We start from the raw sequence: 15,125 nt of genomic DNA, 5'->3' as shown, positions 1-15,125 counted from the left end.
GCACTTTGGAAACCCATACACTAAATGTCTCGCAGAGCAGCGCTTGCGCTGGCTCAGCGAGACCTAAAAAGAAAATCTAATGGTGACGTTAGTACTCAGGAGAAATTAGTTAGGAAATTAGGAAGGTTTTACACAACATTTTAAAGTTTATTTTAGGATTCTCAAAGATGAAAGAAAATAGCAGCTCCATAGCAAAGCTACAGGGTAAGCATTTCATTGAAGACGAGGAGGATGGCATTGCACTTGTCCATGGATTGTGGGATTGTAGTGTCAAGCAGGGCACTGATGCAGAACTAGATTGCCTTGACGTGCATTCTACTTCTATTGGTGGCTTCACTGATGGAGTTGGTGTAATACTTCATTGTGGCTGATATGGGTTGTATGTGTGTTGTCCAAAGGGACTTGCGTATTATGAGATAATCTCAAATTCTGCTCGTCTACCAATTTGTATCCTGACTGCGGATGAATCGCTTATGGTCAGCAAGGTTTTTAGAGCACAAGGTCCTGAAAGTTTCAGCATGCTGCCATATCCGGCCTCATCCATCAATGGGCCCGAGGGGAAGCCAGAAATTTGCTCCTGGACTACACCGATCCATGGAGTACATTTCTGACTTCCCTTGGACTCCCAAAAAAATCCCAGAAAACTGGAAATTTACACCAGTGGTTCATTCTGAGTGCAACTCAATTGTAAAATGTACGCTTACAACATTTCTGATCAAACAAATTCTCTCTCCTTTAAATATACAGCTTTACCTCGCTGTTTTCACCTAGGAAAGATAGTTACTCTTGCCTTTCACTGGAGTATAGCTGCATGTATTGTCATAGTCAGCAACTTCCTGCAAATGGTATGTGATTACCCACAAAATAAGTGTAAAATGTTTACCTACTATTGAAGGTTAAAAAATGTCCACAACCCCCACCTGACACCAAATGTGTCCCTTTGTCAGAGTTACCTTCTAACAGTCAAGAATCTGTGAATCACAAAAGGGAATTTACCCTAGCAAATGGATTTCTGCACAACTAAGATTAATTTGGTGCATTAAATAGTTATTCTTTACAATTCTATATACACTTCTCTAAACGTTCTCTAACAGTGACTGACACAATCATATTATCAGGTCTAAGTGCCAATATGTAGGCCCAGGCAACAGGACCAACGAAGCTGTAAATGTTATCAGCAAAGCAGAAGACACTGTTCATGGCATCGAATAAGTGGGGTGTTTAGGCCTGCTTACATTCACTCTGCTCTATCCCTGCCTCTTGACTTTCTTTCGTGAAATAAGTCATCTCTTGTTAAAGGAGGAAAAACCCTACATATGTGCATGGGAGTTGACAGTTATTCCTCATGAACATTACTAAGTTCTGGTCAAAGTTAGAAGTTCTTTAAACCATATTCGTCAGTTTCTTGGTGGTGGGGTGATGAAGTCCCATTGTGTCCTGAGGACCTCAGGGCTGAAGTGGACTTCATCCCCCAAGCAGCAGTGCACCATGAGGCGCGATTGCAGAGTGGTGTAAAAAGGGGGCGTGGCCTTGTACCACTCTCAGCATTCCAGCTGGGTGGGGCTTATTGGAGGTACCTGGTGGGCTAGTTGGCCCCCAGGGACCCTCAGTATTCAAGGAGACTTAATCCCGCAACTTGGAACGCGCCAAGAGGTGCGTTGTTATAGTGGTGGAGAAAGGGGACGTGGTCTGTAAAAAACCTTAAAAATTCACTAAAAAAACATAGGTTTCAGGGACAGTATAGTAAGAAATTACCATTTAAAAAACCTTTGAAATTCACTGAAACAACCATTGGGTTCAGGGATGTTATAGTTAGAAATTAACATTTAAAAAAACCTTCGAAAGTCACTGAAAAAACTATAGGTTTCAGGGACGTTAGTTAGAAATTAGCATTTAAAAACCTTAGAAATTCACTGAAAAAACCATAGGTTTCAGGGATGTTATAGTTAGTTGGACATTTCACTCGTACAAAACTAGAGAAATTTGGCCGTTAAAGTTCGTTGAGCTAACTATAACTCACTACCCCGCAATGCAGTGCTGATGACGTCACATATTACATCATTCATGACATGGTAAGTGACATCACTGATGACATCAAATGACATTACGGATGACTTCATCGACTTGATAATCTGCTGCACCTCCTCACACACTAATATAACCTTTGATACACCCACTCTAAAAAACAGACTGCCATTTTCGAAACCATGGACACACCAATACCAGTTACTACATACCTACTCACTGATTCCTAGGTCTACACACACACCCACCCACTCACCCATACAGTAACTCATACATGCAGTCACTCATCAATACAGCCACTATCATATGCACTCATACACCCATAACACCGCAACTCACCCATAGTTACTCACACAGCTAGTCAGTAATGCAAATAATCAATCACACTACCATTTACTCACCTATACAGTTATACACACACCACCTCACTTATTCATACAGATACTAACACATACTTACTCTCTTGTACAATCACTGACACAAGCACACACTCATCCACACAGCTACTCTCACATAGCCATTTAAATACTCCAACAGTCACATATACTGCCTTTCACATATGTAGTTACTCACACATGTACCGCTGAGACATCCATTTCACTCAGCAACACAGCTATACACGCACTCACGCACCGATACAGCCCTTCACAGACGCACTCTTGAGCCCATACACCCAGTGAATCACTCACTCACACATCCATGGAGGGAGTCATACACACCTCACCCACCCACAAAGACACTCAGGCACCCATACAGATACTCCGACAACCAATCAATAAACCACAGACACTCGTGTAGCTACTCACCAACCCATGCAGCTGCTTACACACCAACAGACAGACTGATAGACATTCACACAGTTTAGTCACTAACCCATGCATTCAGTAAACCATGTTCTATCACTCACTTATAGAGTCAGTCACACACCTACTAAATCATCCATTCAGACACTTATACACTGTTAGAACTGGCACCATTGGCGTGGGTCTCCCTTCCATTTTTTTCTGTTGTCTCCTCTGTTTTTTGCTGGTATTAGATGCTCTGGGTGATGTGCCACTGTCATTCAGTGCCACAGCGCGAATGCTCCCTGTGTAAATATGACATGTGAATTGGTATATCCCTGATTGGATTATTAGTAGCGTGGCCTGTGTGTGTGCCCAGGGCTGGTAAACCAAATGCTGGTGGGTGTGCAGCACTGGTTTGCGCCACCCACAGAAGCAGCTTGTAAAGTGTGTCTCAGACCTGCCACTGCAGAGTCTGTGTGCAGTCCAGAACTGCCATCTTGGCTGTGAAGTGCACCCAATTCTCAGCCCCTGAACCTTCCCTTGGCATCATGTAAGCCACCCCTATGATAGGGTGCATTGTATGTGTAAGGTAGGACATGTCTTGGTGTGTGTAGCATGTCCTGGTAGTGAATTACACCCAATTTAGTTTTTCACTACTGACTATTACATCCCATAGTCCTAACTGACCCAAGGAACATGTTAGAAAAACGAATTTAGTATGCCTGAGCTCAGATTATTAAAATACATCTTTTAGTGAAGTTTATTTTTATATTCTGTGTTTGAAAATACCACTTTTAGAAAGTAGGTATTTTCTTGCCTAAGCCTTCCAGTGTGCTCTGCTGTTATGTGCATTGGCTGTTTGGTTTTGGAGGAACAGGGCAGGCTGAGTCAGACCTGGGTTGAACAGAGATATCTGCATTGGAGTATGGGGAGGAGTAGCTCCTTGACCCAAAGAAGGCTGTGCCTGGCAAGGTGAATGCTGGCTCCACCTCCTACTGTGTCTCTGAAGGCAGACCCCCTCTTTCTGAAAGGAAGGATGCAGCCTGGTAAACAAAGTGCTCCTGGACTGGGCAGAACTGGTTCTGGCTGGGTTCAGTGAGCAGGGGTTATCAAAGTGTGTAGACTTCTTATTCTGGCTTAGGAAGAAGGGTCCCTACTTGGACAGTGGCCAGCGATTGCCAACTAGAGACCCCCATTTCTAACATTGGTGGTCAGCGGTGAGGATCTGGACTTGCATTTGTGATCGCATACAGTAATTATAGTGTACACTACTAGTGACCATAACGTAACCACATACGTTTTTGAGGTTTTTTGCTTCTATTTTTGATTGATATTGCCAGTTATTGCTACACTGGGCAAGCCCAGATCCAATTCCTCAGAGGATCTCTCCTGGGAAGAAGAGAAATTAGACACCTACACTTCCAAGCAGTCAAAATATGTTTGCAAACAATTCACAGTCCCTATCACAGGTCTCACTAGAAGGGAGGAGTTTTACAAGGCGCTGAAGGCCTGGCTAGAAGCCAGTGATGCCCCTAGGAATGTGGGAGAGCCTGTGGAGGGGGAAGAGAATGCAGGAGAGCAGCAGGATGAAGTAGTAGATTTGGTGAGAGATAAAGCAATTTCCAGCCCGGGCACTAGCGTATCCTCAAGGGGTCTGTCCCCAGAAGAGATGGAGGCCAGGGAGAGAGATAGGTGGCATAATATGGAGATGGCTAAGCTTAAATGGATGGTCAGAGGGACCTAGAGAACAAGAAGTTAGAATCTGAGATTATGAAAATGAAACTTGAACATGAGAGAATATTGAGGGAGTTGGAGATTAAAGCAAAGAGTGTAGAGATCTCCCCCTCTGGTGGCAGCATACCAGTTGTGCATACTGAGAGTAGAGTGTATATAAACAAGGAGGTTATTAAGGATTTCCATAAAAGTGAAGATATTGGGCAATGGTTTGCAGCCTATGAATTAGCCATGGTGTCCCACCGGGTCCCTGAGAAGGATTGGGGAGAGGGGTTGTGGGGACGCTTTGTGAGTAAGGGAAAGGATACCTTGTTGGACCTGCCCCCAGAAAGTAGGATGGTTTATGCCCACATGAAGGAAGCTTTGATGACCTGCTATGGTTTGACCCCCGAGATGTATAGGCAGAGGTTTAGGACCTGCAAGAAGTTAGAGGGTACCACTTGGGTTGAATATGTGTCTTTTTTGCAGAGCAATGGAACGCTGGGTAAAAGGTAGAAAAGTAGAAACTTGTGAGAAGCTTTATGATTTGATTGCATGGGAGCATTTATCAAGTAACTGTTTTCCTGAGCTACGCCAGCACCCGATTGATTGCAAGATGACTAACCCTAGGAAGCTTGCTAAGGAGGCGGACCACTGGGTGAGCACCCGGGTTCGCAAGGGTCCAGTGGGAAACTTCGCCAAAGGTGGGCAGGGTCCCAAGCAGAGAAGTTGGGGGGGGGGGGGGGGGGACAGAGGTAAAACTGAGGGAGATCCAGAGAGGGCCCCAAAGTAATTCGCAAGGGAACCCGGCAGTGGTGTCCCAGCCTCCCCAAGAGAGGAAGCCAGTGCCCTCGACAGGTAGGCCTGTTCAGAGGGGGCCCCTTACTTGTTATAAGTGTGGTCAAGTGGGCCACAGATACTTTGATCCCCAGTGTCCCCAGAGGGATGCTCCTGCACCACCCCGCCAGCTTGCTATTGTAGCACTGGGAGGGGAGGAGATGGGTGCCCAAGGTGGGTGGGATCCCGTAGAGTAGACCCTTGTCTCACTAGGAGACTTTGAGATGGTCCCTAAGCCTGCACTGCCTGATAACACTAAAAAGTACAGGCAGTGGGTGACCATCGATGGCCATAGAGTGGAGGCTCTAAGTGACACAGGAGCCAGTGTAACTGCTGTCAGCTCCCGGTTGGTGTCCAAAGAGCAGGTTGTCCCCCATGCATTCTACCCAGTAGTGTCCGCAGACATCTCAGAGAGCCACTGCGAGGTGGCTCAGGTTCCCTTTGAGTGTGTGTGTGGGGGGGGGGGGTGTCTCAGGAACTCTTTAGGTGGCTGTGAGGCCCGCCATGCCTGTAGACTGTCTGTTGGGCAATGATTTAGAGAACTCCCCATGGGCTACGGTGGCAAGGAGATCTCACTTGGAAATGTTGGGTCTGCCTGAGTGGGCATGTGCTACCACTCGGTCCATAGCAGCCAAGGAGGGTGTTGAGAAGGACCTGGAGCATGAGAGTATGGCCCAGGTCCCTGCCTTAGAGAGAAGGGGCGGGGAGGGGTCGGAAGCCGGCCCCCTTGGTTCCCACGGCCAAGGAGGAAGCAGACCCTGAGGGGGATGCCCTGGAGCCTACCAGGGAACAGATTGCCGAACTGGGGTACCTGCCTGAGCTGACCCATTGGCAGTAGGAAGGGGGGCCCACCAGGGAGGAGTTTTGTGAGCAGCAAAGAGTTTGCCCTTCTCTTGAGGGTATGCGGTGACAGGCTGCAGCCCAGGCAGCAGGTGACACGTCTTGTTCACATCTGATTTATTGGGATAACAGTGTCCTTTATAGCGAGCCTAAGGCTGCTGAACCGGGGTCAGCCTGTGTGCTAGTGGTACCCGAGTGCTTCAGAGCCTTCCTACTGGGGTTGGCTCATGACATTCCATTGGCAGGACATCTGGGGCAGACCAAGACCTTTGAAATGCTGATCACCCACTTTTATTGGCCCCAGATGCGCAAGAGCTCAGACGCTAATTGCAGGACATGTGAGACGTGCCAGGCAAGTGGGAAGAGTGGGGGAAGATCAAGGCCCCACTCCAGCCATTTCCAGTTGTAAGTAACCCAATCGAGCGAGTGTGCATTGACATTGTGGGGCCTCTGGACCCCAAGACAGCCATGGGCAACAGGTTCATCCTGGTCTTGGTGGACTATGCAACCCGGTACCCTGAAGCCATCCCGCTCAGGACAGTGACGGCCCCCGTGGTGGGACGTGCATTTCTGGGGATTTTCTCCCGTGTGGAGTTCCCCAGAGAGGTGGTGTCTGGCAGGGGGACCATCTTCATCTCCCAGTATATGAAGTCTCTGTGGAAGGAGTGTGGGGTAACTTGTAGTTCACCACTCCTTACCACCCCAAGGTAATGGTCTGGTTGAAACGTTCAACCGGACCTTGAAGGGCATGATCATGGGCCTAGAAGAGCCCCTAAGGCGTAAGTGGGACATCCGCTTGCCATGCCTGTTTGCCTACCGTGAGGTGCCACAGAAGTCCTTAGGGCTCCGTCCCTTTGAACTGCTCTATGGCCATCCGGTAAGAGGACCTCAGAGTCTGGTCAAGGAAGGCTGGGAGCAATCTCCCAGGAAACCTCTGCAAGATGTATTAAACTACATATTGGCCTTCAGGAACCAGACTCGGCGTTTCAGAAACATTGCTGAGGCAAATCTGGAAGCCAGCCAGGAGGAAATGAAACGTTGGTACGACCAGAACACCACTCTGGTCGAGTTTCAACCTGGTCAGAAAGTTTGGGTACTGGCCCCAATGGAGTCTTGTGCGCTCCAAGATAAGTGGACCGGTCCATGTGAGGTGGTGGAGCGCAAAAGTCCAGTTACATACTTGGTGGACTTTAAGTCTCCTAGGAACCCCTTGCGGGTCCTGCATGTGAACTGCCTGAAGCCCCACTTTGAGAGGTCTGAAGTGGGCATCCTTCTTGCCACAGATGCTGGAATGGAGGAGGAGAGTGAGCCTCTTCCTGACCTCCTGTGTGCAGGAGAGAAGGATGGGTCAGTGGAGGGTGTGGTCCTCTCCACCACACTGACCCCTGAGCAGCAGAGAGATTGTCACCAGCTGTTGGGGCAATTTCCTGAGTTGTTTTCCCTGGTGTCACAGAGTGGTGCGTCCATGAAGTGGACACCGGGGACTGTCCTCCTGTCAAGCACAAGGCTTACAGAGTGACTGACAGGGTCAGGGCCTACATTAAGGAGGCGGTCTCCAAAATGATTGCCCTAGGGGTGATTGAGTCCTCTAGCAGCCCTTGGTCCAGCCCAGTGGCCTTGGTACAAAAAGCTGCAGCGCCTGGTGCCACTCCTGAACTTAGGATCTGTGTGGACTACCGAGGTCTCAATTCGGTCACGAAGACTGACGCGCACCCCATACCCAGAGCTGATGAGATCATAGATGGGTTAGGGGCTGCCCAGTACCTCAGCACGTTTGATCTAACTTCTGGGTACTGGCAGATCGCCTTGACTGATGGGGCAAAGGAGAGGTCAGCATTCTCCACACCAGATGGTCACTACCAGTTCCGTGTGATGCCCTTTGGGATGGAGAATGCCCCTGCCACCTTTCAGAGTTTGGTCAACCAGGTGTTGGTTGGGCTGGAGGATTTCAGTGCGGCCTACCTGGATGACATTGCAGTGTTTAGTTCCTCCTGGGAGGACCACTTGCGCCACCTCTGGGAAGTGTTAATGGCGCTGTGCAGAGCAGGCCTCACAATCAAGGCCAGTAAGTGCCAGATTGGGCAGGGTTCTGTGGTGTACTTGGGACGCCAGGTTGGGGTGGCCAGGTGGTGCCTCTACAGCCCAAGATTGAAACCATCCTGGCTTGGGAGCCAGACCCAGGTGAGGGCCTTCTTACGATTCACGGTTTACTACAGGGTTATGGCAACATTGTTGCACCCTTGACTGAGTTGACTTCCAAGAAGCAGCCAAAGATTGTGAACTGGACTGACACCTATCAGAAAGCTTTTGATGCCCTCAAGACTGCCATGTGTACAGCACCTGTACTCCAGGCACCCAATTTTGCTAAGGAATTTATTGTCCAGACAGACGCTTCAGAGCATGGGGTGGGGGCCGTTCTGTCACAGATAAATGAGGAGGGACTAGACCAACCTGTAGCCTTCATCAGTAGGCGGTTACTTCCACGGGAACAGAGGTGGAGTGCAATTGAGTGCGAGGCATTTGCTGTGGTCTGGGCACTGAAGAAGCTGAGACCATACCTGTTTGGGACTCACTTCCCGGTTCAGACAGACCACAGGCCCCTCAGATGGCTGATGCAGATGAGGGGTGAGAATCCCAAGTTTTTGAGGTGGTCCATTTCCCTACAGGGTATGGACTTCACGGTGGAACACCGCCCTGGTACAGAACACAACAATGCTGATGGTCTGTCCAGATTTTTCCGTCTTAGTGATGAGAACTCCCAAGAGGGTGGGTAGTTCTCCCCACATTTCAGCTGGGGGACACGTGTTAGACCTGGCACCATTGGCGTGGGTCTCCCTTCCATTTTTCGCTGTTGTCTCCTCTGTTTTTGCTGGTATTAGATGCTCTGGACGCTGTGCCACTGCCATTCAGTGCCACAGCGCAAATGCTCCCTGTTTAAATACGACGTGAATTGGTATATCCCGGATTGCCTTATTTGGTTTACCGGTTAGTCCCTAGTAGCGTGGCTTGTGTGCGCCCAGAGCTGGTAACCCAAATGCTCCTGGTGGGCCTGCAGCGCTGGTTTGCGCCACCCACAGAAGCAGCTTGTGAAGTGTGTCTCAGACCTGCCACTGCAGAGTCTGTGTGCAGTCCAGAACTGCCATCTTGGCTGTGAAGTACACCCACTTCCCAGCCCCTGAACCTTCACTTGGCATCATGTAAGCCACCCCTATGGTAGGGTGCATTGTATGTGTAAGGTAGGACATGCCTTGTGTGTGTAGCATGTCCTGGTAGTGAATTACACCCAATTTCGTTTTTCACTACTGTAAGGCTACCGATTCTCCATAGGCCAGAATGGGCAGTTACACTATTACATCCTATAGTCCTAACTGACCCCTGTGTAAATATGACATGTGAATTGGTATATCCCTGATTGGATTATTTGGTTTACCTGTTAGTCCCTAGTAGCGTGGCCTGTGTGTGTGCCCAGGGCTGGTAAACCAAATGCTGGTGGGCCTGCAGCGCTGGTTTGCGCCACCCACAGAAGCAGCTTGTAAAGTGTGTCTCAGACCTGCCACTGCAGAGTCTGTGTGCAGTGCAGAACTGCCATCTTGGCTGTGAAGTGCACCCAATTCTCAGCCCCTGAACCTTCCCTTGGCATCATGTAAGCCACCCCTATGGTAGGGTGCATTGTATGTGTAAGGTAGGACATGTCTTGGTGTGTGTAGCATGTCCTGGTAGTGAATTACACCCAATTTAGTTTTTCACTACTGACTATTACATCCCATAGTCCTAACTGACCCAAGGAACATGGTAGAAAAACGAATTTAGTATGCCTGAGCTCAGAATATTAAAATACATCTTTTAGTGAAGTTTATTATTATATTCTGTGTTTGAAAATACCACTTTTAGAAAGTAGGTATTTTCTTGCCTAAGCCTTCCAGTGTGCTCTGCTGTTATGTGTATTGGCTATCTGGTTTTGGAGGGAGAGGGCAGGCGGAGTCTGACCTGGGTTGAATAGAGAGATCTGCATTGGAGTATGGGGAGGGGTAGCTCCTTGACCTGAATAGGGCTGTGCCTGGCAAGGTGAATGCTGGCTCCACCTCCTACTGTGCTTCTGAAGGCAGACCCCCTCTTTCTGAAAGGAAGGATGCAGCCTGGTAAACAAAGTGCTCCAGGACTAGCCAGAACTGGTTCTGGCTGGGTTCAGTGACTTGTAGCTTCTGAGAACAAAGACTTTTGGGGTATAAATATCTGTGCTGAAACCCCTACAATTTGTAATGCTCCTCGACAACAAGACAAACCTCTGTCCGTGTAACTGAAGGAATCTGCAGGAGGTGACTATCCTTGTGCTTGTGTGCTGTTTCTTGGATTGGCCTGCAGTGGTTACTACTGGACTTGGACGAAAAGGGAAAAGGACTTTGAGAGAACTTTTATTGAATCTTGCTAAAGCAATCACCCAAGGGCTAGAAGAGAGCTAGCCTCCTGTTGAAGTCTCAGGCACATCAGACTTCACCACCAGCCTCCTGTTTCCTCCCAACGAGCATTGTTATCGGCAGGTGAGGCTCCTGTGAGTTCCAGGGCCTCTAGTTCTACTACAGAGAAGAGAGTGCTGAAATCGTCGCTAACGCCCGTTTGCGAGCCGCCGCAGCTGAAAGCGCACAGAAAATCATCGCGCTGCTACCGCTGAGTGCTCGCTACCTGAGATCATCGCATCGCACGTTTGCGGGCTGCCAAGTGCTCGCTAAACCCAAAGATCATCGCATCGAACGTTTGCGGGCTGCCAAGTGCTCGCTAAACCCAAAGATCATCGCATTGAACATTTGCGGGCAGCCAAGTGCTCGCTAACCCCACAGATCATTGCATCGAGATCATCGCATCATGACATCGCAGCGCGGACGCCGGGCGTCCGCCATTTTCATCACATCAGGATCGTTGGTCCCTCGCTGAGCGCCATTTCTTCGCATCGCAAACCGATTGCACACGCAACAGGATCGTCGTCTCCTCCCTCGCAGCAAGGAGTCATTGCATCAACGGCCTAGCGTGCAGAAGTTTGTCGCCTTGTCCCCGCACGCAAAAGCAGATCGGCGCATCGTCACCTCCCTCGCAGCAAGGATTCATCGCATCGCCAGCCTCACGTGCAGAAAATCATCGGTACAGCTTCTTTGCGACATTTTGTTGGTTTTGCTACGAATTCCAGGTACTTTGTAAGTAAAAGGGTCGCAGAGACCACTGCTTTGAACTGAACTCCTCTTTGCACACTTTGAACTATTTTTGCAGGATTTCAAGAGTAATCCCATTTTTCAGTATTGTGGCTTTTTACCGTTATTGGTCTTGTGTTAAGTCTATATATAAAGATACTTCTTTTTTATAACTACTTGTGTGGTGTCCCTTTGTAGTGTTCCTCACTGTGTTACTGTGTATGGTCATAAATGCTTCACACACTGCCTCTGAGATAAGCCTAGCTGCTCGTGCTACGTTGCCACAGGGTTGAGCAGGGGTTATCAAAGGGTGTAGCCCTCTTACTCTGACTTAGGAAGGATGGTCCCTACTTGGACAGTGGCCAGCCATTGCCAACTAGAGACCCCCATTTCTAACATACACCCACTCATTCTTCAATACACCTTGGCGCATATATATATATCTCTACACACACACACAAATATATATATATATATATATATATATATACACACACACACACACATATATATATAAAACATATTTAAACTTTACAGAAACACAGTCACTGGATGATGTCATCAGTGATGTCACTGACCATGTCCTGAATGATGTAATATGTGACGCCATCAGCAGTGCACTGCGGGGGCGCGAGCTATAGTTAACTCAACTAACTATAACTGCTGAAATTCCCTGGTTTTGTACGAGTGAAATGTCCAGATAACTAGAATGTCCCTGAAACCTGTGGTTTTGTCATTTAATTTCCAAGGTTTTTTAAATGCTGATTTCCAACTATAACGTCCCTGAAACCTATGTTATTTTTCAGTGAATATATGTATATATAGTGTAAATGATGGACTAACTTGCCTCCTTGTTGACTAATGGCATCATAATTGCGTGGAGGACTGTGAGAATGCTCTCAAGGTCATGTTTGGAAACTAAGGGGCAGATTTACAAAAATTTCACACAATGCAGCTCAGCAGGCAAAAAAGCTTCACTGCATTACACGAGACGAAGAGAGCAGGAGAGTGCCATTTTTACACAAATATGGCACTCTCCTCTGGCGCTGAAATTAGCTGCAGTGAGCCACACACACCTTTGCACCATTGTTTTAAGGGTGTCTGCGCGAGTCTAGCATAGGTTTGTGCTGGAAGGATAGCTTTCCAGTACAAAATACTTTTCCCACTTTGTACAGTGCAGCATGCATATGAAGTCAGGAAAGAGAAATGAAAGAATTTCTCCTTCATAACTCCTACTTGAAATGGGCGTTATTTTCTGGCGCTAAATTCGGTCTTCTTTTTTTTTTTTTTGAAGTAAAGAGGGATTCACATCACAAAGCTTCTCTGGTTGCATGGAAAAGCCCATGCACTACCCATGGTACGCAATCTTGGTGCTAAGAGATATGTGCTACTTTGCGTTACTTTTGAATGATTTTTCAACGCCAAACAAATTTAGTGCTGGAAAGTAATTAGGCTATAAAGATTTTGCGTCAATTTGCGTCAGTTTCATGAAGGAAACACAACGTAAAACCTTAGTAAATAGACCCCTAACACTTTTAATGTCACTTAGAGCATCACTAAGATTTAATGAACCTGGTGCTTGAATGGAAATTAAAATCAGCCTTGGAAATATTCTTTTATACCAGCCCTGAATTTTATCAAATCAACATAATGAGTAAGACTGACATTTTCCAAGGAATGGAGATAAAGAGCCTTTTCCCAAGGAAGTTTTTGAAAAAACAGTAGGACAACATAGTGAATTTTATAGCACAAAATCTAAATATATGGATTAAAAAACAATAAATTTCAGGCAGTTCTGAGGGACAAGCAGTGAAATATTACATTATTTCAAGAGCTACCACAAAACAAGGCAAGCATTTTTACTACTGCTGAAAATCGTGTGTCTATGAAGAAGATATGTACTTTATAAAAAACACACTGAATGCACAATCAGGTATAAATGAGTGCCTCAGGGTGGTCCTCTTCGGGGAAAACACTCTCAAAGAGTCTATGCAAAGAGAAACGACACCAGTGGTCTCAAATACTCAAGGCTGTCACCACCGTTGCATATCCGCCAATCGATTGATGGCTGTACCATTGTATTTCTACTGCTCTGAAATGTGAAAGTGACCGTTTTGTTCCACCTTTGTTAATAAAAAGAATTAAAAAAAAAAAAAAAAAGGCTGTCACCACATGTATAAGGGTGATAGGTAAGTATGACTTTTTCTGTCCAATACGTAACTAATCAGGCAAAATCATTACTACTCCGAGCATTGCTGCTCATTGATTTTGGGAAGACTTTTGGGCTAGGCCCAAGTAACTGTTCATATTGCTAAAGGCTGTTGCTGAGTGTAGTTTTGTTCATTCACAGAAGAATTACTGTACAGGTTGCCATGATGCCAGTGTCTGTATTCTCCTTTGGCCTGACAATTTCCTCAATGCACCCATGTATAAAGCAACACAAGCAAGACAGTTTTCACTATTCCAAAGTGTTCGAAGCACCATAAAAATGCATAAATTCACAGTGACCAAGTATGTGAAGGATCACCATAATAGGGTCATTTTCTGTAATGGAACAGAATGTACAGCACCATAGCCCGGCCAGTGAGTCCATGCATGTAAAGCACTGCAATCAGGGCAGTATTAAGCCAAAATGAGAAGCACCAGACCTAGGACAGTGACCATAACCTGCTCAATCTGTAAATCGCTGCAGCCTGGCCTGTACTTTCCAAGTCTGTGAAGCACCAGAGCCAGGACAATAATGGTTCAGTATTTGAAGTACTACAATATGGCAATTATCTACATTGCATGTGTATGTGACGCATCCCAGTCAGTCCAGTACGTCTTCAGTATTCGAAGCACCACAATCAGAATATAATGTAAAACTTTACTGCCAGACGAATATCAGAGTGCCACTATTCCAACACTACAGTCTGGTCAAGATTTATAGTGCCACTGTTTATATAGAACCGCAGACAGCCCAGTAATCCACAATGGGTCAAGAACCAAATACAAATATAACCACACTGCATTTGCATCTGGAATACAGTAGATCACTCTCTTGTGGTACAAGAAAGGAATGTGTCTCTAACAAATTAATAGCATCAACAACTAGGTTAAACTGTAAAGTTAAAAGGGGGAGCAGTTTGCGTGCTGCTCAACAAGTAGAGTCCAGCATTGTCTGGTAGCACCTTAGAATTGTCAGGTAGTGGGGCCAGGAGACAAAATGCAGATACCATAAACCTACATTTTAAAAAGCATGTCACAGAACAGTACAGCTGTGACAGGGAGAACTATACTTTCATCCTGATAGGTAATGGCAAAATTAATCTCTGAAGGATGAGAAGCTTAGGCAGCCCATGGCCAGCGTTTTGAAAAGTGCATTCCTACAGTAGAAGAATTAACCCATGGACAGGAGTGGCCCGCACAGTTAATAGCGGTGGGGCGGGGCAGAGTGAGGAGGGAGAAGTGGACAGACGACGAGATAGGGGAAGTAAAATATAAAAAATAAAACCACTTACCTTGCGCTCGCCGCATCGCCAAATCGGGGAGCGCAAGGTAAGTGATTTTATTTATTTTTTAATTTTACTTTCCCTATCCCATTGTTTGTCCACTTCCCCTCCTTGCTCCGCCCCACCTGCGCCTGCCCCATGGAGCTATGATAGCATGTGTGAAGAGTTGCTTTATTTGATAAGCCCTGCTTCTCCCTACCCCACTATCTCTACTTATGGCTTTCTAGTAAATATAGTTGGAATAAAAAGGTTTA

At 46.8% G+C, this 15,125-nt stretch overlaps 1 protein-coding gene across 4 annotated transcripts in view; it reads right to left on the bottom strand.

Moving 5' to 3' along the window:
• The window catches only part of PRIM2 (DNA primase subunit 2), a 1,241,637-nt gene that overhangs the window by 201,723 nt on the left and 1,024,789 nt on the right, over positions 1 to 15,125 (bottom strand). The gene's annotated exons all lie outside the window — the stretch shown is intronic.

The sequence above is a fragment of the Triturus cristatus genome, chromosome 6 (genome assembly GCF_964204655.1).
Source record: "Triturus cristatus chromosome 6, aTriCri1.1, whole genome shotgun sequence".
Lineage (NCBI taxonomy): Eukaryota > Metazoa > Chordata > Amphibia > Caudata > Salamandridae > Triturus > Triturus cristatus.
Note: the sequence above shows the minus strand (reverse complement) of the source record. Positions and strands in the feature narration are given on the sequence as shown.